This window comes from Tachypleus tridentatus, chromosome 13 (assembly GCF_004210375.1).
Source record: "Tachypleus tridentatus isolate NWPU-2018 chromosome 13, ASM421037v1, whole genome shotgun sequence".
Taxonomy (NCBI): Eukaryota; Metazoa; Arthropoda; class Merostomata; order Xiphosura; family Limulidae; genus Tachypleus; species Tachypleus tridentatus.
The window spans coordinates 68,658,175-68,684,545 of record NC_134837.1 but is presented as its reverse complement, the minus strand read 5'-3'; the positions used below and the strand labels follow the sequence as shown (position 1 = coordinate 68,684,545).

Sequence of the window (26,371 nt, the reverse complement as noted above, 5' to 3'; positions counted from 1 at the left end):
TAATTTAATAACAAAACACTGTCAGCCATTAGTACTATTACAGAACACTTTCTAATAAATTGAAAGTCACCAACTGTGGTGTAAATTTATTACATATTCATTAATTTGATATAGCCTAACAAATACATACTTTCACAGCAAAGAAACAGGATCCAAACAGTGGCCAGTGCTGTAGCACATCTATAAAGCAAAGCAAAAGGAACAAAAAACTTCCAGTTTCATTCTCCTACCAAAACTTTACACAATCCATATTACTATCATATATTTTCTTTATTCATAAAACAAAAAAGAAACAAAGCAATAAATGTCAGTTTCTATACAATGTACATTTCTCTACCAATCAGTCAATAACTATCCACATATCAATACAAAATACTTAAACTGAGGATACAGTAAGATGTGTTTTATTAATAAATGTTGGCACTCTAACATTAGTTATTTTACTATCTTACAAAATGTTCTTAATGAAAAACTAATCCCTTAAACCTTACCTAAACACTGAGCTTTTGCTTCAGTTGTTGTAAGTGCTGTCATGTCTGGCCAATTTTTCTGTACTAAGTCAACCCACTGGGTGGGCCGCATGTCCCTAATCCCAAGGACTGGCTTTGGAAGGAGATATTTCACTTCTTCCCTAAAAATTAAAACACACCATCAAGGTTCTTTTAATCAGAACTTCCAAAACAAAAATTGAATGTCTATACATTGTTACTGTTTTTAATAACCATAATAAAGAAAAAACATGTCATCACATTTACTTTTGTAAGATAAGTCAATTTAAAACAAAACAAAAGCAATATACAGTAAAATAAATTTCCATCCTTCAAGCTAAATATCCCAGATTTTGAGTATAAAATCTGTTTATTTTTGTTAAAAGTTACAAAAAATCAAAGATGATAGACACACAATAAATATCAGTAAACTTTGAAAAAAAAACAATGGTCTGAAGCATGATTCGTGGTTTACTCATTGGCAAGAACAGTTCTGGTTCTGATTTACTACAGTTGGGTGAACATACTTTGTGGGCATGTGGTCCATGTCTGCTGCTCGATGTAGAAGAGCTGCTACCCTTCCTATATCAGTCTACAAAAGAAAAGACAAGACTTAAGTTCAATTTTGAACACGAATATTTTTAGGTTTACTTACTTTGTAATTAAACCTACATTGCTTCACCTGAAAACCTTGATCAAATACTTTATATTAAGCTATCTTGTAATAGTTATGGCTCCTATTATTGCAAGTTTAATAGAGGGAAGGTCTGGACTAAGTGTTCTCTTCTTAAGAATACAACAATAACGTATGTACACAAGGCAAAACAGCATAAAAGTATTCATCATTTATATAATGTTGAAGTGAGAAAACATTTAAAACATGTCTTGATTTTTTTTTAAAAAAAAGGTATGATCTGACAATTAAGTCACTTTAAAACAATTTGAGAATACAAATCACCTCTCACTACACTCCACCTAGTCGTATCATAACAAACATTTGTCCCTACACCACCTGTCACTTCATTTCACCTAACCAAATTATAATAACCAACTATCCATACCATCATCTCCATTTCTCTACAGCTAGCCACATTGTTATATAATAGTAAATGAGCAACCTACCACTACATCATCTTTCAGTTTTCTCCTGGCATAATGAGTAAAAGTCCCTCCAGATAGTCAGGAGCAACTTGGTTGAATATGACCTCGATGTATAGCTGACTATCCAGTCGTAAAGGATAGTACCAAACAGAACGACAGAAAATTAGGTAGAATATTTGACCACTCTTCAGTAGTTCTGTTGTCACATCCAAGATGTACTCCTCTCGGTTCAAAGGCATTGTATAAGGATCTATTGAAATAAGCAATTAGTTGGTAGTAAATAAAGTTGAAACAAATCTTACGACTATGTGTCACTTGGTTTTCACCAATAGTACACAAGGATCATTTGTGTATATTAAAGCAACTGTTCATGTTTGAAGCAGGCATCAAGTTAATAAATCCTACAGTGATTCAGAAAAGTGTTTTCAGCATTCATACAATACATTTCAGAGACACTCAAATATTTATGGGTTTATCTCCAAAATTAACTAAGAAAGGTCTCTCACTTACATAACTGTAGTTGTGAGTTAACACTTATTACCAATATAGGTATATTAAGAATCATTGACTTTCATTATTTCTGAGTATATGTAAGAAAAGCAAATTTGTATGTAGCCATAGCATATATTACAAACCACCATCCTAAAATCTCAGCATTTACTTATCAACACTGACGTACCTAATTCATCTATATCTTATCATTGCAATTAACAGAAATAAACGTTACCAACAAAACATACAACAGAAACAATGGTACAGACCTACAGCAGGACACAAACTTACTTCCTTCAACAATACAATATAAAGAGAACTAACAAAGCATGCAATAGAAACAATGGTACAGACCTAGAGAAACAATAAATTTACCTCCTTCAACAATACAATATAAAGAGAACTCCTCCATCTCAAGTTTGCTGTAAACTCCAAGAACCTCACAGATTTCTTGGATAATGTCCTGCACTACTGTGGTGGACTTGGTGTTAATAACTCTCTCAGTTCCTCCAGGAAGTCTGTAGATCTGACGTTTAGAGTTCCTGCCCACCTGAAGAACATGTAATCATATTTGTCTGATTAAAGCATAGAATATCCATCTTGAGAATGAGGGTTAGTCTTGGAACTATATTGTAGTAACTACTTTTGACAAAATATCTATTTTATGGCAAAAAGGATGGTTTGCTTGCATTTAGAAATTACATATTATAGCTAGTGTTATTTATATTAAACTATTCACATAATTTTACTCCCACATTTATTATGGCAAACAATGAATAATAATAACAGTAAATTTACACATAGCTATGGCTACTTACAAGTAAAAACCACACAGAGATAACCACTATCATGTTTACATACAGCTAAGACTAACTGACAAACAGCAAAGACATGACACCTATCACACATTTAAGACTTAGTTAAGTAGACAAAGACTGAGAAAAAGCCATTTGAACAGTAAAACATACAGAAATGGCAGCTATCTCCTCAATACTTGGAACGTTCTTCCGTCCTCCAAACTTCAAAGTTTTTCTTAGGTTCTGCAAACACACTAAAGCTGTTCCTAGTATAGAATAAATATAACAGCTAAAATACTCAAAAAGGAAGACATAGTATCCATATTCTAACTTTCAGTATAATAAGACAGTAATATCTTCATCATGATATTTGACATGTGAGAGCATTTATGAATAGTTGGGAAGCAATTGAAACAAATGAATGTAGAATTAACATAAGTATCTTTAGCTGGTTGTGAATTAAGAGATAAGTGGAATTACAGTTGAAAATATGGGTTCCCAAAACAAACATGTTCTGAACATTAATTTTGTTATATTCATTACCTGTTTTAATTTTAATTCTAATCTATACAGGTAGCTTGTTTTCAACCCTACAGAACTACAGCAAAATAGAATAATTTGTGTTACAAGTTATCTCCAACTTGCTTGGTCACATATCCATTCAATGCACATGAATGATACAGGACCCCAAGAATATGAATTGGAGAGGAGTTAGATTAGAATGCTGACACCCCTTGACACATCCCCAAGGGATCTCTAAGAGACATACCAAATTTGGTGACAACTGTTTCAGCGGTCTGTCAATTTTAAACTCGTGCATCAATCTACCCACACATTTGTTAAATAATGGTTTAAATTATCAGTTCATTGAAAACATAAGAAATATTATAAGAAAGGGAGAGACACACGAGGTGGTATGCAGATCTGATACTGATAATAAAATCTTAACATTCTCTATAACATCACTAATTACCCAAGAAGAACAATCAAAATTACTGTCTTTCTTCACTAAACTGATACATATATATTGTGTATGATGATAAGAAAAATGGACTGATTTTTCCACATTCAAATTTCAACTGTTAAACGTTTTCTTACACAAATCGTCCATTCATTTTTCCCATTTGGAAAAAAGAAAATCATTTTTACTAATTAGTACATCACTTTGGTCTTACCTTTTAGAGTTAACATGTTTTGCACATTATTCACACTCAACACAAGTTATTTGTTATCCAGGATTTCCACACAGTGCCAAATAAATTACCAAAATACATATTCATAAAATATCCATAATTACCATGATAAGCTCTACGTTTGTCATATGCCGCCGTCTCCAAGTACTTGAACAGATATGGCTTCAGGTTCTCAGAACATTCAAAATATGCAGCGTTAATAGAGAATAGTCTCCAGCCTCGCTGACAGCTATCTCTGATTAGTCCACACAAAAATCAATCGTGTCAGAGTTTGTAGAGTTACTTATGAAACATTTGTGTATTACTAACTATTCATATTTACAAATACAGTAACAAACTATAGAAACCAAGCTGTATTACTATAAGTTCTGCAAAGTTAATAGTGACAATCAATACAAACACCATATTACCACACATTATGTAAACGTAATTGCACTGATCAGTGTATAACTTCACATTACACTACATAACTTTTCTGTGTTTAACACGCACATTATGACATGAAGTCTAACTTACGGTTTAGAACTCTTGTTATTTGTTGTTTGTTTCATTATTTGACAGTACACCTCATCCCGCAGAGGAGGGTGCTTATGGCAATTCTGGTGAAAGAAATACGAGAATGGAGAGAGGGAGAAAACAAAAAAATTTCCACAAAAATGGACACAATGAAAACTGAAATTTGGATAGAAGTTTATAGAAACCTTACATTATCTGAGCTTTTGACTTTGATCATTTTAACACTTTATATTTAAATTGTCTAAAACAAATACATTAACAGCTCTTAAAATTAAACTTCAAAACATGTTAATTTTAAGTACTTCAGTATGCAAGTACAACACAACTTGAACAATAAAACTTATGTTAACCCTAAGCAATTCAGCAAATGATCAGTATTAGTGGCCCAACTTACCTGAAGGATGCTATAAACACAATCAACTTCAGTTTGATTCTTCATTAGAGGGTAGTCTCCCATGTACCTCATAACGGCTGAAAAAATGTGGACACATTCATAACTATGGCTGTGGTTTTATCTTTACAAATAGCAGAAAATGTACATATATTACTGGTATCAAACTTTAAAAAATTTTTTTTATAAAGACAAGTCTTTTGTTAAGAGGTCCTTCAGTCAGTTTACGTGCACCTTTAGTTCCACTGTCACGCAGCAGCAGGTCCTTCAGTCAGTTTACGTGCACCTTTAGTTCCACTGTCACGCAGCAGCAAGTCCTTCAGTCAGTTTACGTGCACCTTTAGTTCCACTGTCACACAGCAGCAAGTCCTTCAGTCAGTTTATGTGCACCTTTAGTTCCACTGTCACACAGCAGCAAGTCCTTCAGTCAGTTTACGTGCACTTTTAGTTCCACTATCACACAGCAAGTCTCTAAGTCAGTTTAGGTGCACTTTTAGTTCCACTGTCACACAGCAAGTCTCTAAGTCAGTTTACGTGCACTTTTAGTTCCACTGTCACACAGCAAGTCTCTAAGTCAGTTTACGTGCACCTTTAGTTCCACTGTCACACAGCAAGTCTCTAAGTCAGTTTACGTGCACCTTTACTTCCACTGTCACACAGCAAATCCTTCAGTCAGTTTACATACACATTTAAATCTACTAAGCCTAGTACAATCAACTGTTCTACTACATACATCTCTTACCTACAAAACACTCAAGGGCTAGTTTATTCAACTCGCTGGTTTCAAGTTTTAACAAAGATGCCTGAATAGGTGACTGAAAGACAAAGAAAAATATTTTGATAGATTTTGATTATTATAGTAATCAGTAACCTTGTTGGAAAACAACTCTATGTTTAGCTTTATAGTTGATTGATAATTGACATAAAATATGATTTTCCTTATACTACATAACACTAAAACTCAACTTACTTGCACTTATGAGATTAAAACTGAGTTTGGAATTCTCTATCATTTACACATTGTAAGGAATGTGGAATAACTAATTTATTTATAGTTTTAAATTTCAACAATACCATCTTAAGAATAAGAAAGGAAGACAAACTATTAAATAAACTACACTATCAAATATGTTTAGGCTAAACATTCTCCTACCTTTTTTGCATACACTTTTTACAAACATCTAGTGCATTAACAAAAATATTGATGCTTTATGAAGTTGAAAAGAAATATCACCTGAAGATGAGAAACAAATTGTAAAAAGCAAGAAGAATAAATTTGTGAAATAAGAAAACATTAAAGTGATGTTGGATTAGTAAATTTTAACAGCAGTTGTGAAACATTTTCAAAGCTACAGAAATAAATTTTAGACCAAATGAGTTAAGCAAAATGTAATGACTACATACATTCAACATCAGATGAGAGAGAATGTGATTACAGTGTCTAGTGTCAAAGGTCAATCAAAAACATTATCACATGACAATGGCATAACTAAACAGTTAGATAATAAAGTTCATGTGAAAGAGAAGAGATCAGAAGAAGGAAAAATAATTCACTAAATGTAAGCAGGAAAAGAAAGAAACAAATGGAAGACTCCAACAGTAAGGTGGAACCAACCTTTTAGATTTTAAATAAAACAAATTGTTTCAGGTAACAATTTAAAAATACTGTCAGATTATAAAACACTCCTAAATCTGGACACCAATGATAAGTGTACATGTATGATAAAAAATTCTTAAATTATTTGATATTTAAAACCAAATAAACATAGGTGAATGAAACTGATAACTGTACAAAAAAAATGTAAAATATATACGTACTATTATTCAAATATACGACACTTTATAGCCAACATAAGAACTTACTTTTATCTATTTCAGTTGTTTAATTTTCATCTACAAAAGCCTCTTACCTTAGAAAACTTCACCAGATCTACAATTTCTCTCCAAGTCCAATCACTGTCCTTCTGTTTCTTTACCTTTTTCTTGCTCTTTATATTTTCAATGAGTTTCACTGAACCACGAACAGAACCATCTTTTGTTTTCAGCATTTCATATCTATAAACACCAAGTATTAATTTTAACATGTCTGCCACATCAGTATAAGTACACAATGTATTAATGTTTAAAACACTTCAAGGTGCCTAGACACGCCCAGGCATCAGTCCTTTACACACCTCCCACGCTCAGGTGCCAGTCAAAGTACACGCCTTCCACGCTCACAACATCCTCACACGCTCAGGCGCCAGTCAAACACACACCTTCCACGCTCACAACATCCTCACACGCTCAGGCGCCAGTCAAACACACACCTCCCACGCTCACACCTTCACACGTCCAGGTACCAGTCCTTAACGTGTCTTCTACACCAACCTGGGATTCACATCATAATCCTTAACAGTTCTCTCGTATTCATGAAATACCAAAGTGTACATAATGTACCCTAAATACAATTTATAAAAAGCCATAAATTTTAACACATTACTAATATTTTGCTATTTATTGGTTTAATACTATTATAGGTACATCATAGTGTTAATATTTCACAGCTATATTTACCCAGAAAGTAAACTACGGATTTACAGCAAGATTTCAGTCAACGTAAACACTAAATCACAGTCATCTTAACTTTTATTACAAGATGTAATCGGTTTAGAAACTAACAAAAATTAAATATCCTGACCTCGTTGTTTTGGTAAATTGGAACCTTGTATACTCACTTATCCAAGCTTTCCCGAAAATTGAACAGGGCAAACTGAAGAACAGAGTATTTCCCGTCATTCAACTGGATCGTTTCTGTACCATTTTCCGTAACTTCCTGGAAAATTGTAATAAACGAACATACGTATATATATATATATATATATACACACATATATGAGAGAGAGTTCCGAGCTGTTCCACTGTTATATACAGTGGTACCTCGGTTCTCGAACAACTTCCTTCTCGAACAATTCGGTTTTCGAACATATTGTTTGAGAAAAAAAGTCTCGGTTGTCGAACATAAATTCGATTCCCGAACCAAGCTGTTGTGGCTGGAACCCCAAAATATCCCGACTGATGACCCGAACGACCCTTCGACCATTTTCGACCCACGCCAAGCTTGCCCAAAACATTTTACCCGCACCTGCCGCTCAGTCCGCACCCCGCTAAAATCTGCTGTGAACGTTCTCGTTTTTATTTGTTGTTGTTTTTCTAAATATTCTAATTAAATAAGCCACCATGTGATAAAAGAAGGATAATGACAGCAGCAAACCAAACAGAAAAGTTGTTAGAGCCACAATAGATGTGAAAAAAGATCTCATAGCAAAGTATGAGAGTGGTGTTCGCGTGTCCGACCTTGTTACACAGCTTGGTGTGGCGAAGTCTACAGTCTGCATCATATTGAAAAATAAAAAGGTCATCAAAGGAGCTGATGTTTCAAAAGGAGTGGCAGTGCTTATGAATTAAATATCACAAACAACGGAAGAGGTAGAAAAACTGTTGTTGATTTGGGTAAACGAAAACAGTTAGCTGGTGATAGCATTTTTGAGACCATCATTTGTGAGAAAGCAAAGCAGTTTCATGCTGACCTCCTGAAAACACCCCTGGAATGAGTACTGATACAAATGATGCCTTTAAGGCTAGTAGGGGTGGTTTGAAATATTTAGGAAGAGAAGTGGCATACATAGTGTGGTGAGACATGGGGAGGGTGCCAGTTCTAACAAAGATGCTGCTGATAAATTTGTTAGGGAATTTAAGGACTATGTAGAAGCTGAGGGTTTTATTCCCCAAGTGTTCAACTGTGATGAGACAGGCCTCTTTTAGAAGAAAATGCCAAAGAGGACCTACATCACCAAGGAGAAGAATTCACTGCTAGGACACGAGCCAATGAAGGACAGGTTTACTCTATTGTTATGTAGTAATGCAAGTGGGGACTTAAAACTTAAGCCTTTGCTTGTGGACCATTCTGAGAAACCAAGGGTTTTTAAGAAAAATAATGTCCTGAAAAGTAAACTAAATGTCATGTGGAAGGCTAATAGTAAAGCATGAGTAACCAGGCAATTTTTTATGGAGTGGGTCCATTAAGTGTTTGTCTGAAGTGTAAAGAATTACTTCACGGAAAAACAGTTGCCACTAAAGGCCCTTCTTATGATGGACAATGCACCTGCTCACCCACCAGGCTTGGAAGATGGGTTGGTGGAGGAGTACAGTTTCATTACGGTGAAGCTCTTGCCCCCTAACACGACTCCTCTCATTCAGCCCATGGACCAGCAGGTCATATCGAACTTCAAGAAACTCTACACCAAAGCACTGTTTGAAAGATGCTTTGAAGTGGCCTCTGACACAGAGTTAACCCTCAGAGAGTTCTGGAAAAATCACTTTAATATCCTCCATTGCTTGAGGATCATAGACAAAGCCTGGAAGGAAGTGTCTTTGAGGACCATGAACTCAGTCTGGAAGAAATTGTGGCCAGACTGAGTAACAGATAGACTTTGAAGGCTTTGAGGCTAAGCCTGTGTCAAGGATATTGTCTCACTAGGCAAGTGTATGGGCTTGAATGTGAGTGGTGATGAAGTGGAGGAGTTGGTGGAAGACCACAACACTGAGCTCACCACGGAAAACTCCAAGACCTTCAGAAGGAGCAGCAACAGAAGGCAACTGAGGAAGTTTCTTCAGATGAGGAGGAGGGAAGGGAGGATGTTCCTAATTCACTAATCAAGGAAATGTGTGGAAAATGGGAGAGTTAAAGTTTTGTGAAAATATTTCACCCTGACAAAGCTGTAGCAAACTGCAGCATAAAACTTTTCAATGACAATGTCATGTCTTACTTCAGAAACATTTTAAAATGCAGGCAGAAACAAACCTCATTAGACAAGTTTTCAGTGAGCAGGTTGTAACGGTTCAAAGAGACAGAAAAGAGAAAGAACCCCAGAAAGAGAGTTATCTGACGTTTTTATGAAAGGTGACGCCCCTTCCAAACAATAATAATCCTCCTACTCTCCACGTTCCTCACCATCTTTCACTTACGCCATCAGCTCTCCTCAGCACAGGTAAAGTGCAGTTAACTTTTCATTTATTGTTTTTGTTATTGTGTTTATAGTTTTTGTGGTTGATTTTATGCATACAAGTATTATTATACAGGTATAAATACGCAATATTTTTACTTAAAATGCTTCATAATGCGTAATTTTTGGAGGTCTGTAACGGATTAATTTAATTTACAATATTTCTTATGGGAAAAATTGATTGGGTTTTCGAACAGCCTTCTGGAACGGATTAAGTTCGAGAATCGTGGTAACACTATTTGATTTAACTAAAATGCCACAAAGTAACCTATGCACTATTTATTTTATTAAAATAATCCGCGTCACCATGTTTTCTACTGAAAACAGATACGATTACATGCTGTGAAAAAATATTAAACATTTTTATTTTCCTGTTGTTGAGGGACGCCCTGTGGTATATACACATCTCGATACCGTTGGTTATTTATCAAATCAAAACCGTACAACTAATCATCACCTACCTTTGTTTCCACCCACTGAGACACAGTCGGGTCCTCCTTACGCTCAAATCGACCGTCGTTTCTCTGGGTCGTTACAGAGAGTGCAGTCTCTTCAGCAACACTTCGAGCTTGGTCACCCTTGAAAAGAATCAGGTCACTGTCAAGGTTACTAACACCCAGTCTAGGATAGCAAGAACATTGGGGTACAACGTGAATGCACAACAGACACACCGGTGTGTGCGGTACAACGTGAACACAAATACACTGGGAAACAGTATAACATAAATGCATAGCAACATATACTGATGTAGGGACAAAGATAAAAGACACGATAATACAGACATGAAAAGCATGTATAATTACTCAATTAACACCCAGAATATTTTAACTAGAAAGTTTAGAGTTCAACTTGTTTAGTACATAGTTAAGTCACCGTTAGGCATAACTACCTAAATGACAGCGCGAGGAACACGATAAGATTACACGATTTAGTATTGAAGTGAAGAGATTATTATTCATAGGTATTACACGTGATTAGGTGTGTTAAGGTAATAAAACATTTAACAGACACTCGAAAACAGCCGGGTACGAAATGGTTAACTCACCATTCTGTTCGTCAGGTGTCTCATCTCCTGCTGACCAAGTGGTACGACATATTCACACGGAAATATACCCGTCTCGCCAGTGTCAAGTACACCAAACAACCAACCTAATGAGTCAGAAAAATTGAACTTAAAATTAATATCAATTACACTGTTATCTAATTTATAAAAAATAAACAAAAAGCATTAATTGTTTTGTCGTCATGTTGGTGAATCGATAGCGACTTGTTTTGATTGGGCTACTACTTCGAACGCTTTCAGCAAAATAAAAAAAATGACGAATCCTTCCAGAGAAAACATATATGGGCTCTAGACTTAGTAAGCAGTTGAAATATACCAGATAATATTGTACCTAAACATACCTAATTATAAAGAAAATAAACTCACCTAAAATTAAAACAAGTTTCTCGTAGCCTAACAATGAAAATGAACTTAATACTGGTTTCAGATAGCATAAAGAAGATGCAAGAATCGGTTTTTCGCGTTATGTAATAAACGTTTTTTTAATACAACAAAAATGGCGGTTTCACCAAATCTTTATGACAATTTAGTTTACTAGTTAACTTTCGTTTGCCGAATAGAAACTATATACAAAAGTTTCACATTTTTTTTTATGCAATCTGATAATAAAATACCCAAGTTGAACTTATATCAATAATTACTACAACAAAGTACGCTTTAGTGTGCTCACATCACGCGGTTTCCATTTGCCACTACTGTCCTGGTTATGAATTTTCATATCAGTAGTGCTTCATCACGTGCCAGCGGATACAGGTGGGCACGTGATTTCAGTAACTATTCACAGGAAACTAACTTGTTTCAATGAATTTATATTAGCGTGACAAACAACAAGTTCAGCTGGTCAGAGAAGAGTTCCCGACAGTCAGTGAGACACTAACATCGCTTGATCTAACCCTTTAGCGCCAGTAGCTTCAGTGCTAAGGTAGTAATATCGTTTGAACTAATGTCAAATTGGTATAAAATGTCAAACACAAAACAGCTACTACGTCCACACTCAGATAAATCTTTATATAACTCAATTTCAGATATTTTGTTTTCAGTTTTGCTGTTGTTTTTTTTAATCAGCACCGAAATGTTCAGGGGGATAAAAAAGATTTCAGTACTTCAAATGACTGTTTGTAACGTAAAGTCTCCAAGATTTTGTTATTATCCGTACAACTCCACCTATTGGTAATGTAGAACTTATCTGTTTTGGTTAATTACTCTCGTTCTTAGGCACAAGGGGAGAGATAAAGGCAAAATGTCGTTAGCTGAAACTTAAGTTTATACTTCCTTGTTACAGAAATGAAAGAAGTTACGGATTTTATATACCATATAATCAAAACTCTCAAATTACAAAAACAACTAGCGGCTAGAAAGAATAGCCTGCAAAACGGATCTTACAGAAATCAGCCAATCCACAACGTCAGAACAAATATTTACTTCATCATTAAAATATTGAAAACAACAACGTAACGGGCACTCAGTTCACACCCTATCAAAGATACACAGATATTTGAGGACAGTGACTGATAGCTAATCTGGTGAAATAACAATTAACTCACACTGCTATCGTACACGTCTTTAAACTGTACCACACACGAATATGTGAAACTGGAAAACTAGAAACGTTTGACCCGAGCACTACATCAGTTGCATGTGTACAGAACGGGTGTGACTGCAGTTTTAGAAGTTGTCATGGGTGACGGAGTATGGGTGTTTCCTACACTCCCACATAGAATAAAGAGAAGACAAAAATGAAAAAGGTGTGTGTGTGTGTGTGTGTGTGTATTTGAGCGCGCGCGTGTGTTCGTGCCTCAAAATTTACGTCACATTTCAGATACAACACAACTGTACTTCCAGAATTTATTATCGGACACTTTTCATTACCACCTATAGTACAATAGCAGCTATTATCACATTAGAGAACCGACTCTATTAAAGCTCATTATATACACAGTACTGGACCACTATATTTCATTATTCAATGGCCAACTCAACTAAGCCCAATTATACTTGCTAAATACAGAGGAATAATTTGTGAGCGTTTTTTCAAGTTAAAAAAATATATTCATAAATGAAACGCTTTCGCAAAATATTTCATGTCATTTGGTAGATAATTTTTTGCTCTAATAGATGGTGTGTTTGATTTTCATATGTCTTTAATTTTTGCTTTCATTTTCAGCTCATTAAATCAAAATCGAGCATTTTCGATACCATCTGCTTTTCGCATTTAATTTCTTGCAATTTCGTTTAAAAAATGCATACTATATACCTAGGTATTACATGAAATAAAGTATCATAATAAATGTTTTGGGTGTAATGTGTTCACGCATTGAAGTATTGTATAGTCTTGCATGTAATGCTTGAATGAAATTATTTAAAAACGCTCACGAATTATTCCTCAACCTAATACCATACGACACCTAAATTAAATATCCACTGTACGCAATACAAACTGGTATTGTTAAATAACATTATAATTGTTAACTCCACTATTTCAACAAAGAACACGGTTATATCAAAATATGGTTAGAGGTCTGATAACTAAGACATACAGCTTGGAGGTTCCAAATGATGAGTTATGCCAAGGTTGCCATAAATGAGTTTCTACATTACATGTGACAAAAGGTTCCAGGGTCAGCTGAACTTAACACAGGACCAGTGAAGTCTTCCATTTCATGACTCATAATGAATGCTTTCAGTCCTCCTGTACTTTAGCACACTAACTTCACGGCTAAACATTTCCCTCAGTTTATGCCCCTCAAAAGTAGAAAAATAAGAGAATGCAAACATACACACGATATGCCACGTTCGTAGCAACTCACGTTCCCACATTCATAGTATCTCCTCTACTGAAAGCAGAGCCGAACTTTGGTAAATGGGAGTTAGAGCAAGAATTCATTTTATGGACCCTTTTGGTATTTGTGTTTGGTATGTGTGTTTTTCGTTACTACATGTTTTGACTTTTTTTTTTTTTTTTTTAAATGGATCTACTTTTATTTTTAACTTCTTTAGATGCTTCCCCGTTTGGTCTAACTAGCAAGTCCAAGTTAAACTGCTATCAGACTTGAAAACATCTAAAAATAGCAAATCATTGTAGTTTAATTGTTTTCATTAACTAGCCCGAAGGAAACATATCTGTGTCCAAGATATTAGGATACAAATCACATACACTTTATAACGTTCGCTTGTTGTACAAGTGGGAGAGGAGGAGACATGAACACTGTGAAGAAACGACTTAATTCACTGTCTATACAAAGAATGTACGAAACAAATAGAAACACTATTTACAAACAACTCTTGTTCTAACGCTAATGTGTTAAAATTTCCGTCTGTCTACATTCCACTTATTCATAGAAATACTACGTACTTAATACACGTCCATTACGGCTATATTGTAATACTAGGAAATACATTAATACTAACTGTAAACACAGCAAGCTGTCTAATGAAAACAAAACTAAAGCCTAGTACAATAATAAATATAGCTAACGAAAAGTACTAACTCATAACAGTTATAATGCATTGTTTCATCAGTTGGGAACTCTCGCTGTAAACAATTTTCAGCCGTGTAACAAGCGTAACATTCCAGTATTAGGATGTGTATAACAAGTGTAACACTAATACTGTACGTGTATTGTAATAGTAACAATGTACAACACTTGGATAACAAAAAGCATCTGATGGTTGGTCGCCTTTTAAACAAGGTTTGGGCGTTTCGGGAAGTTACAAGTTCAACCGGAAACATTACCTACACAGTAACCATATATAAAAACTAGGACAGGGTGAACCAAAATACACTAAATGTTTTTCCAAAATTACAATTTACCTATCGATCTCACTATTTACTCCAACGTTACGTCGTACGTTATAAACATCTGTTAGTAGAACAACGCTATTAAAAAACATTCAGTAATTATACAATTTCTGATCTTACGTAACAGATGAAGTTCGTTTATACTTAGAGCCAAATATCTGACAGATTAAACAGGCAGTACTTAGAAACATTTTCTGTAAGATAATTTATCAGTTTTTTAATCTTAGCGAGAACTATCACGAAAAAGAAGTAATTCTAATTGAACAGATACAGTGAATGACATTTTCCTAAAGTGAATCACCTTTATCTAGGTTCACATTCTTGTGTTTCACTATCCTGATAATGTCACCTTTCTGGAAACTAAGTAGCGTCGATTCCTGAGTGATGTAGTCAGCTACCGCTTGAACGTATTCATACGCTCCCTACGGAAGAAAGTATAACACATTCAACTGTTTCACAATTACACAAACTTTTTGTTTGCCAAGTTAACATTTTACGAGGTACAAGTTAAATCGTCATTAAACAAGGTAACGTTTCTTCTGTTAGTTAGTTTTTTAAAGAAAACTATTAAATGTTCGAAAGAATAATTTTAACATGACTTCCAATCAGTTTACAATATTTGCACATTATGTACATAAGAAAATACTTTTTCCAACTGTGAAACCTACCTGAGAACTTTCTGTACAAAATCGATCAATCAAGTCTCGAATGTGTTTGGCCTACAAACAAGAAATATTCAAAATTATTATGAAACACCAACTCTAAAATTAAACTTTTAGGAAAAATCGGAAAAAGTTCTCTAAAGTAGTAATTGCTGCTGGAAGCTTAATGTGTGGACCCAGCAGAACCCATGTTTCCAAAACTGTCCAAATCCCTTTTTTTTCATAAGGATTATGACCGAAAACGCTGTTGGAAAAACAGAAAATTGTGTTACTTCATTACAAGTTTCAAATCTCCTAACCTTATGTTGTATGTGATCTTATAATTAAAGCTAAGCGTTAGTAAATATTATACACTAACTTCAACATAAATGGTTAGGTACCGCCACCGACTCGATTTTTCCCATAATGTAAACATCAGACACTATATTCAACATATGGTTAGGTAATACTATCGACTCGACTTTTCTTAACATAAAATCATTAACTCATTTTTAACGAATCGGCTTTTCTTCTAGATGACAATATCAAAGATGCCAACTATTTCAAATGACTGAGCGTAATGATTGTACACAAAGCCCTTTCACAGTTTTAGTCCTTTTAGATTTGCCAGAAACAAGACAATCTGGTGAACAAGGCCTCTTTTTTTCCATCTTGTGAACGATCGCATTGGTTTTTCTATGCCGCTTAGAAAACGAGAAATACCCATCTACGCGAGCGCTGATTGGCTGACAAGCACTGATGACAGAACTATGGATTCCCCCATGTACCCAGTATGGAGAAGCACCGCATCAAACTATTGGTAGACGTCGGAGATACAAATATATTTTATTATTTCAAGCACAAGCATGATTATCGCAAGTAGCCATTAGAACTATGTCTTATTTATTATCAAAATTTATTTGTATCTCACTAGAAATTTTCTTTTCACCCATTTCAAGCCCTGGGGGAATAATTTATCACTTTATTGTATAGGCCTATATAATATATAATAATTTGGGAGTTGCAACAAGCCGTAATATTTGTCTGTGTGAGCGTATGGTCGTAATGTATACACCAAAATCGTAATAATTTACGCTCAAATCGTAATGGTTGGTATCTCTGCAATATAAGTAAATCACGTATGGTTATTTTTTTCAATCTCTTGTTATGATCTGTGTTATTTTAGTAACGTGTTTTAAAAGAACGGTGATTTAAACACCTTACTGTTGATTGCGGATTTTAAGCTAAATGGGTTTTTATATTTAAATTGTCAGTATTATCTATCAGATTCACACAAGTTATTGTCTTCCCTAATTATTCTCGGACCTGATAAACATGACAGTGATATAAACTTGAACACTATCGTTGCGTAGGCTTGATCGTAGAGCAAATCAACTAGATTAAAAGTATGCAAGGCTGTGAAAGAAATCAGAAGATAACCATAGCATCAAATGTCTAGATGACACACCTTATGGGAATAGAGTGTCATCCATCCTCCATTCTTCAGTAATATCTGTAACGTACTTGTCCTTGGAACAGCAATCTCAGCAATGTCTTCGAAACTATAAAAACAAGAGAGAAAACAAATTGCATTTAATATTATTCAGTAGATGTTGCTGAACACACATACTTGATTTATTTATACTACTATTGTAATTCATTATAAATCAACAGCAAAGAACGTAAAACCTACGTTTTTGAAACATCACATTGGAAACTGGACAACATTTGGAAAGGTCAGCCAGATTTAAATCTAATGCAAAATTGGTTAGTCTCCAAACGAAGGTGAAAACGACAGCTTAGAAAAGATGTCATTCAACAGATCTCTGGTTCTTGACTGTTGATTTCGTATCAAAAACTAAAAGTTCCGGTAAAGAAAAGTCTCAGAAAAGTAAATACAGAATAAACGAATGAAAAGGGTTAAATCCAACAAGACCCAAGACTACCAAATAAATGAAAAACATGGTCATATCCATGAACAAAGTGAGTGAAGACAAAACATCAAGTAAGGACAAATCATTGTTTATAGACCAACATATATGACACAGTCAACACTAATAAGTCTAACCTTACTTATAAATATATTATGATAATGGAGACATGTCTGTTATAGAAATATTTATCGCTGTCTCCTTCGAACTTTAATTTATTGCACTAGAAACTTGAGTTGTTTTGTTTACTCACCCTATGGTGTCCAGCATGTGCAGGTAATCACATCTGGCATCTCGCTCTCGTCGTGCAAGCCTAACACCTGAGTGTGAAACAGCTAACAACTGGACATTGGGTAAATTCTGACCTCCCTACAAAAAAAAAAAAAGCTAATATTAAACTTTCCTTAATGATAAAACTGAGTATAGTTCAGAAATATACATATATTTTTAATTCTGTCTTTTTCGTCGTGTTTAACAACATTTTTTACCTGTTGCACCTGGAGTCTTCCAAATAAACCATTTTACGAACCAACGTCCATTTTGGTAGTGTCTGAATCACTAATCGATACTTTAGACGTTAGGTGTTAAATGTGATGCGAAATGACATCTGTTTCTGTTTAACCTAGGCAATACCTTCTGCATGGTTATCTTGCTGAACTTTTGTTACTTGTACAGACGGATACACAACGTAACTGTACAGAGGGCATCTCTCCTATACTATATCTACAGGTGGATACACAACGTAACTATACAGAGGGCATCTCTCCTAGACTATCTCTACAGGTGGATACACAACGTAACTGTACATAGGGCATCTCTCCTAAACTATCTCTACAGGTGGATACACAACGTAACTGTACAGAGGGCATCTCTCCTAAACTATCTCTACAGGTGGATACACAACGTAACTGTACAGAGGGCATCTCTCCTAGACTATCTCTACAGGTGGATACACAACATAACTGTACAGAGGGCATCTCTCCTAGACTATCTCTACAGGTGGATACACAACATAACTGTACAGAGGGCATCTCTCCTAGACTATCTCTACAGGTGGATACACAACATAACTGTACAGAGGGCATCTCTCCTAGACTATCTCTACAGGTGGATACACAACGTAACTGTACAGAGGGCATCTCTCCTAGACTATCTCTACAGGTGGATACACAACGTCTCTCCTAGACTATCTCTACAGGTGGATACACAACGTAACTGTACAGAGGGCATCTCTCCTAGACTATCTCTACAGGTGGATACACAACGTAACTGTACAGAGGGCATCTCTCCTAGACTATCTCTACAGGTGGATACACAACGTAACTATACAGAGGGCATCTCTCCTAGACTATCTCTACAGGTGGATACACAACGTAACTGTACAGAGGGCATCTCTCCTAGACTATCTCTACAGGTGGATACACAACATAACTGTACAGAGGGCATCTCTCCTAGACTATCTCTACAGGTGGATACACAACATAACTGTACAGAGGGCATCTCTCCTAGACTATCTCTACAGGTGGATACACAACGTAACTGTACAGAGGGCATCTCTCCTAGACTATCTCTACAGGTGGATACACAACGTAACTGTACAGAGGGCATCTCTCCTAGACTATCTCTACAGGTGAATACACAACATAACTGTACAGAAAGCATAGCTTAAGTTACCTGTACATCGTATTTCGGATTCATCCTGGTTTATTCGATCCTCCAACAGTGCTTCCAGACAAAAATAAAGGTACTTCTTGATTGTGTGCAACAACACATAGCATATGGATAAAATAACAAATCTTTCATATTTACCATAAGAAAACTGAAATGTGTCGACTTGTTTGATTTCAAGAAATTCTACAAACATGTGAAATGGAAGACAAATCGTACGCGTTTTTCTACTCTAACCAATTTCACCTACCTCAACTTTTAATATAAAAAATGGGTAATTACCTTCTTCTATACTATGAAATAGACCTCACCTGTAATCACACTTTTTAGTGACTGTGGTACAAATTCAACATCTAAACGCTATCTGGTAACAACAAATTCAATTATCAAGGTGTTATTTGGTAACACTTCCTAACGATGTTCCATTGACCTTATCTACACTTCTGGTTGCATACAAACTCACCAGAAATGGGTAAACAGTCTTACAATTTCGTGGTTTTAAGTGGTTCATAGAATGGGTGGCTCCCAGTTTGTTTTTCAAGTACAAACTTTTAGTTTATAGCTTCATCATCTCGTGACCGATTTGATGTCTAATTACAGTTTTAGACTCAGGTATTTGATCACACCCAAAGTTTTATTGATTAATTTACGCTAATCCTGAGTAAAATAATTTCAATTTGAGGATAGACTGGCAGAGAAAAATCGAACTCAGTATACACGTGACCCATACTTGGTATTCCTGGCGTACAGAAATATAGTTAATAAACAGAAAAAAAATTCTCGTGGATCAGTTTATTTCGATCCTGCTTCAAAGAGTTTCAAGTGCCGCGGCTACTGAGGATTCTCTGTCTTTAAGTACATCATTATAAAACAATGAGTAATAAGATTGAAAATCATGATTAAAAACTCGAATAATTTTTGTAGAGATAACATATGGTAATTTTAGCGTATTTATAATACTATACAATGACTAACACCAGCTGCATACAGTAAAATTTATAAAATGACGGCGAAACCACTAGCGATTCAAAGGGAAGTCCATGGTTACAATGTAACTACGATTATAAAAAAATCCATTATTAAATATATGCTGACTTGTAAGCCAGCCGTGTTAGTCCCATAGGCAACTGTATACTAAACAATGGTTAGTCCAGTGGTGCACGTAATTCTTGTTAATAAAGACTGTTTACGGAAAGTGGAATGAATACAGAGAAATGAAGACTGTTTACGGAAAGTGGAATGAATACAGAGAAATGAAGACTGTTTACGGAAAGTGGAATGAATACAGAGAAATGAACGCTGGTAAGAAACTAGCGTGTACAACTGTATATGTAATCTCTAGAAAACAGTTATTGTCCTTTAATTTTACAGTTTACAAACATACTGATAACAAATTATTTCAAACATAACACTGTTTACATATCATATATAACTAGAAGGCCTTATAAACAGTTCACTATTACTGTACAATATTAACAGACGTTTAAGGACGTAACTGATGAGCCTTACAAAACAATTTATCATAACTAAATTTACAACATGCCAGACGATTCTATTCACACGTAATATAGATGAACTTGACGAAATACTAAATGAAACATTATTATTATTATTACTTCCCTATAGTAATTTTTACAAATCTTCTTTAATCAAGACTATATACATTTTACACACAGCTGTTTTTAGGTTTCAATGACAAGTTGGGATACTATACCGAAACTGGATATATCCTGGAGAAGTACAGGGGAAAGTCACGGGCCATGGTGACCAAGTTTTTCTTCATACTCAACTTTAAGCTGGCTGATTGCAGATTAGAAGGAGTGATTCCATAGCTTTCTAAGGAGACAAAGTGAATTTATTACATGTTATAACAGATCTTTGATTCGTGCTGTAGAAACTTCCCACCAAGGCACTAACCAAGAAAGTTGCTGTTAAACATTAAAAGCTAGTTCTACCATTACTCAGTTACCACTAATGGATTCAACCGAGTACTACTGATAAAAAAAAAAAAATCATTTTCAACCAAGTGTTGTTTTTGTTTTGTTTTACACACACATAAATGTATGAGGATATGAAGCTGGTGAGTCACTAATTATAATTAGCTGTTTTGAAGCTTAAATAAAAAAAGGTAAAAAAAGGGTAATTAAGGGTAAATAAAGGTAAAAAGCTGGTTGATTTTAAGCTACGTACCGATAATTTGCTGTAGCTTTGATCGTTCTTCTCGGTTAAGCCTAACGCAGTAGGTGCTAAGTGCATCATAGACAACTTGGCAGAAAATTAGGTGTAGCACAAGAGGATTGTCCATCTTTTCAGAAGGAGTGAATATCTATGATAAAAATAAAATAATAAATGACTGCATACATAATTAACTGTGTAATAGTTTTAAGAACTAAAATATAAAATCCAATATAAACACAAGACGAAGTTTGTGAATAACGCATCTTCTACATTACCTCCTTTCTCACTCGAAGCTGCCATGGTGTTTTGGTGTAACAAAAATAAGGTGCATTAGTTTTGGGATGCAGTTTGGTTTTGATACTTTCTAACGTTCTTTGTTCTGGTGTATCCATTGTGGGAGGTGGTGCGACGTCTATCGGCTTCAGAAATTCCGAACTTTCTTCAACTGTCAAGAAAGATTTCAGTATGTATCTTGGAAGTTTAACATTCAATGAACGTAAAACTAAAAGTTAATAGGTAAACCAATTAGATGTCATTACTCTCAGTTCCATTAAACTGAGTAGGCCATAGTAAATCCAACAACAACAGTAGTAATAAAGTAGTCCATAGTGAATCAACAAGAGTAGTAATAAAATAGAGTAGGCCATATTGAATCCAACAAGAACAGTAAGAAAATAGAGTAGACCACAGAGAATCTTCCCCCATTGCATAAAGGAACAAATTTACAATAACAAAGAAGTTCATTTGTTCAAAAATACATCCAAATTAAATACGAAAATATTTTCAAATGAAAAACCAAAACATTAGCCTCTATGGTTCTTTTTCTGTTTTTTGGTGCGTGTACTTGAAAGTTTACCTAACATTTACCAATGAAGTATTAAAATCATTATTAAAAAGTATACACCTTCATAAAAGTTGTACATACTTTTCAAATAGTTTAGAATTAAATATATTCAATTTGCTGTTATAAAAAACCTTCATGTAATTCTACTTTTAGTATGTAACTTACACTCTATCCTCTCAGATGAAGCCTTGTCCTGTAAAAAGACTGGTGGCGATATCGGCGCAGGAGGAACTCGATGCCTCGGGACTACAGGTGTGCTTGGTGTATAGTAGCTGCTGGAAGCATCGATAGAGGGCGGAGTGGGCGGAACAGGTCCTGGTGTGGGCACAATTGGTGGTGGTAAACGTTGCTGATCTTTGGGAATAGAAGGAAAGAGTGTTCTTGTTTCTACTCCATGTTGGTACACAGTTTGTGGGACAGTGTGATTGTTTTGCATGCTTCTAGATGAAGCCAGACTCTCCTCATAAATGTAACTGCGAGAAGCCTGACTGGACTGATCAAAGGCTTTCTCTGTCATCGAACTTGGTGGGTATACCTGGCTCTCACGTTGTCGATAGTCTCCAGGAGGATATCCAAGCATGGGGTGGGCCATTGGATAGCCAAGTTCTTCTTGCTGTTCACGAATATCTCGTCTACTTTTCTCCATCCTCTCCACTCGATCTTTTACTAGAGTTTCTACCAAGAACTGGCTACTTTCGTGAGTCTCTGTCATATCATCCTCAAAGTCATCAAATCCTTCTGTGACTGCAGTCTCCACAGAAATAAAACCGTCTTCTGATCCAACTCTGCGATCCGAACGACTTCTGGGGGCAGTGTCAGTTTCATCTCGTCCAAAATCACCAATCAACTGCCGCTCCAGAAGAGTTCTCCTACTCTCTGTCAACTTCTTGATTCCTGTGTCGGCTAAGTTCTCTCTACTTCTGGACACAGATGATGCCCTACTTCTGGAATCCTTATGTGATGACCGCACGCTCTGGTCCATTGTTAACTGTTCTAATTTGGCTTTCATTTCGGAACTAATACGGAGTTTTCCTATGCTACCTGGCATAGACTTTTCATCACTTTCAAAGATCTTGTCACTTTTATCTCCTGAAGACTTGTTTTGTCTCTTAGGGGTCGGTTTTTTTGTCTCAATAATCTTCTCGTCAAAGCTTTCTACAGATTCTGCCTTATGAATCTGGTTTACTGGTTCAACCTGGGTCATGTCTGGAATTTCCGGAAACTCCACAAACTCCTCTGCTTCGTCACGAGTTTGTTCGTCTTGGTCTTGCCGGTCCATTTTTTCTTGCTGTTTCTTCATTTTAAACTGGAAATAGCTGGTCTCTCCATCATTTTCTCCTCGAGGTGGTGGCCAGCGCCAACGTCCTATCCGAACTGTCTTAGCCCTGCTATAAATATCTGTGTACTTTTCTTGTCCATCTTGAGGCAGAGGCGGTGGTGGTGGAGGTGGTGGAGGAGGAGGCGGGGGTGGAGGTGGGACCCCAGGCATTCTTGAAGGAGGAGGCCGCAAAACTGGGGGAGGCTCATCCCCTCCAGCCCGGCTTTTGAGTTCTGACAACACATCACTGAAAACATCTCGAGGAGTATTTGGTCGTTTCCCTAGTGTCTTCTCTGGCAAGGGAGGTGCGGGTGGCACGGGCATGCGAGTTGATTTAGGTGGAAGTGGAGGTGGAGCTACAGGTGCAGTCTGAAGAACAGAGGTCATCACGTCTGTGCCCAGAGTCTGTTGTGGAGAAAGCGCGGATGGAAAGCCAGTAGCTGTTGGTAAGAACAAGGGCATTTGATTGATAGAGTTCGTAGCAAAATTATCTGTAGGCAAAGAGGTTTGATTAGGAAGTGGGCTGCTTATCTGAGGGGGGGAAGTCGGCGAAACCTGAAAACATGAAGTATTAATTCATCAAGTATTATTCAACACTGATTAACATTTAATAATACCTGTGGTTTGTATAGACGAAATATGTTTTTAAGCTAACCAGTTAAATATGTTTTGCATTGTCTCAGTGTTTAAAAGGAGTTTATTGCACAACCATGAAACAATTCATACGTTTTCTTTCTTACTTAACTTATAATTTATAACACGTATAATATTAATCATGTTCAAATTGATGCGTTTTTAATAAAACTAAATTTTTTTTTCTACAAAACGTTTAGCTTTATTTTATCGATACTTTTGTAACATTAAAGATTCCATCTGAAAGTTTATATTAAGGTCTATAATAAACAAAACCATACCACGTTCGTGTGTAACATCTGCTGAAGAGCTTGGTTTTGGTGCATCAGTTGTTGTTGGATCTGAAGATTTTGCTGAACGGCTGATGCCAAAAACGCCCTCTGCTGGAGCTGTAAGATAATTTATGGATATTAAACACTAAAATATTTAATATCGTAGTTTCTTACCGATAAATAATCTGTTACACCTCTTCCACACACGATCGTGATACAAAACACTAATTTCTCAACAAATTTGTATAGTTATAGGAAAGCCTTCATAAATAAACAAATATCTTTATAAGCTTAGATATAACAGTGTTCATTGCATTATTCAAACGTTTGGTTAGTGTTGTTATTGCTAAATTAAGGATAACTTAAGGCCGAAACGTTGTTCTGTACTTAAATTAAAATGAAGTTTTAATGCTCATCAGAGCCGTCTTGAGAATATAGTTACGAGGGCTGTTCAAAAAATACGCGGACTGACGTCATAAAACAAAATGTACTTTATTTAGAAGTTACAGGTCTGGGACCCCTTCAAAGTACTCTCCTCCCCAACGCACACACTTATCCCAACGGTGTTTCCACTTGTTGAAACAGTCCTGGTACGCTTCTTTTGTAATGTCCTCCAGCTCCTTCGTCGCATTTGCCTTAATTTAGGGAATCATCTCAAATATTCTTCCTTTCAAGGGTCTTTTGAGTTTGGGGAACAAGAAAAAATCGTAAGGAGCAAGGTCAGGTGAGTAGGGGGGGGGAAGAACAGTGATCGAGTGTTTGGCCAAAAACTCACGAGTTCTGAGGGCTGAATTTCGGAGCAACGCGGTGCATCTTCAATTTTTCGGTCAAAATCTCGTAACAAGATCCAACTGATATCCCACACTCTTCAGCAAGCTCCCTAACAGTCAGACGTCGATTTGCCCGCACCAGGGTGTTGATTTTGTCGACGTGTGGGTCGTCAGTTGACGTGGAAGGACGTCCAGGACGCTCATCATCTTCAATGGACTGTCGACCATCCTTAAAACGTTCATGTTACTTGAAACATGCCGTACGCTTCATAGCAACATCACCGTAAGCCGTGTTAAGCATAGCAAAAGTTTCAGTCGAAGATTTTCCAAGTTTAACACAAAATTTCATAGCAAGTCGTTGCTCCTTAAGGTCATTCATTCTGAAATCCGCCAAACGAAAAAATCGCACTTCACTTAAAACCGCGTAGCTAATACACAAATGAAGATATCTGCAATCGGGAAATGGCGTCGTAATCAGCTGATCTGTGCGAACCTAGCGACACCAAGCGGATTCCCCTGGAACCAACTGGAACCGCGCAATTCAAACAGTCCGCGTATTTTTTGAACAGCCCTCGTATGTGTCAAAGAATGAAGTGTCATTTAAAAAATCTTAATGTGGGTAGTAAGCAAGAACAAATATCTTATCGTCGGACATCGGTCACGAACCATAAAACTAATGTGGTAAGAACCATTGTCTTGAGGTGAACTTTGGAAAATATTTAAGATCTTAAAGTTAATGTTAAAGAATAATAATTACAAACTTTAATATATGAAATTGTTTTGTACTACAGCATCTTCGACTAATCTTCAACTTCGTGTATTGTGCAACACATCTGTACCTAAAACTCAAAATCTGTTTGCTTGTTTGTCCGCCGCGTTAAATCCGCAGGTGAAGCTGCACAAGACAGTTTTTCGTTTATCTTATATACGAGTCTATTGCAGTGGTTCTTAACCTTTTTCATCGTCTCACCCCCTGAAACTCTCCAGGGTATTACGGTGACCCCCTATAATAATTTTTGTAATGGTGACCTTTGCGTAAAGGTAGAATAAAACAAAACTATATAAATATCCAAATTTATTGAAAATGTTACAAATAAATGACCTTGAGAAATGCTACAAGTGCTAAACAAATGTAAAATCCATGGAATTACTGAACATCATACAAAACCTGCTTATTCACTCAGTGTGAGGGTTGATATGAGAAAATATACTGTATACGATGGAAACTTTG

At 35.9% G+C, this 26,371-nt stretch overlaps 1 pseudogene across 1 annotated transcript in view; it reads right to left on the bottom strand.

Moving 5' to 3' along the window:
- LOC143240239 (unconventional myosin-XV-like) overlaps positions 1 to 26,371 on the bottom strand; it is a 95,557-nt pseudogene that overhangs the window by 2,971 nt on the left and 66,215 nt on the right. The window contains exons 33-55 of the transcript XR_013021649.1: positions 24,380 to 24,487; positions 22,313 to 24,020; positions 21,579 to 21,748; positions 21,316 to 21,451; positions 20,840 to 20,961; positions 17,711 to 17,826; positions 16,995 to 17,088; positions 15,554 to 15,604; positions 15,187 to 15,307; positions 11,069 to 11,172; positions 10,485 to 10,601; positions 7,696 to 7,793; positions 6,889 to 7,033; positions 5,721 to 5,793; positions 4,982 to 5,058; positions 4,588 to 4,670; positions 4,176 to 4,306; positions 3,050 to 3,144; positions 2,457 to 2,631; positions 1,611 to 1,839; positions 1,016 to 1,080; positions 492 to 631; positions 131 to 180 (exon numbers count right to left, since the gene is read on the bottom strand). The product of XR_013021649.1 is annotated as an unconventional myosin-XV-like (transcript). The remainder of the gene's footprint in view (positions 1 to 130; positions 181 to 491; positions 632 to 1,015; positions 1,081 to 1,610; positions 1,840 to 2,456; positions 2,632 to 3,049; positions 3,145 to 4,175; positions 4,307 to 4,587; positions 4,671 to 4,981; positions 5,059 to 5,720; positions 5,794 to 6,888; positions 7,034 to 7,695; positions 7,794 to 10,484; positions 10,602 to 11,068; positions 11,173 to 15,186; positions 15,308 to 15,553; positions 15,605 to 16,994; positions 17,089 to 17,710; positions 17,827 to 20,839; positions 20,962 to 21,315; positions 21,452 to 21,578; positions 21,749 to 22,312; positions 24,021 to 24,379; positions 24,488 to 26,371) is intronic.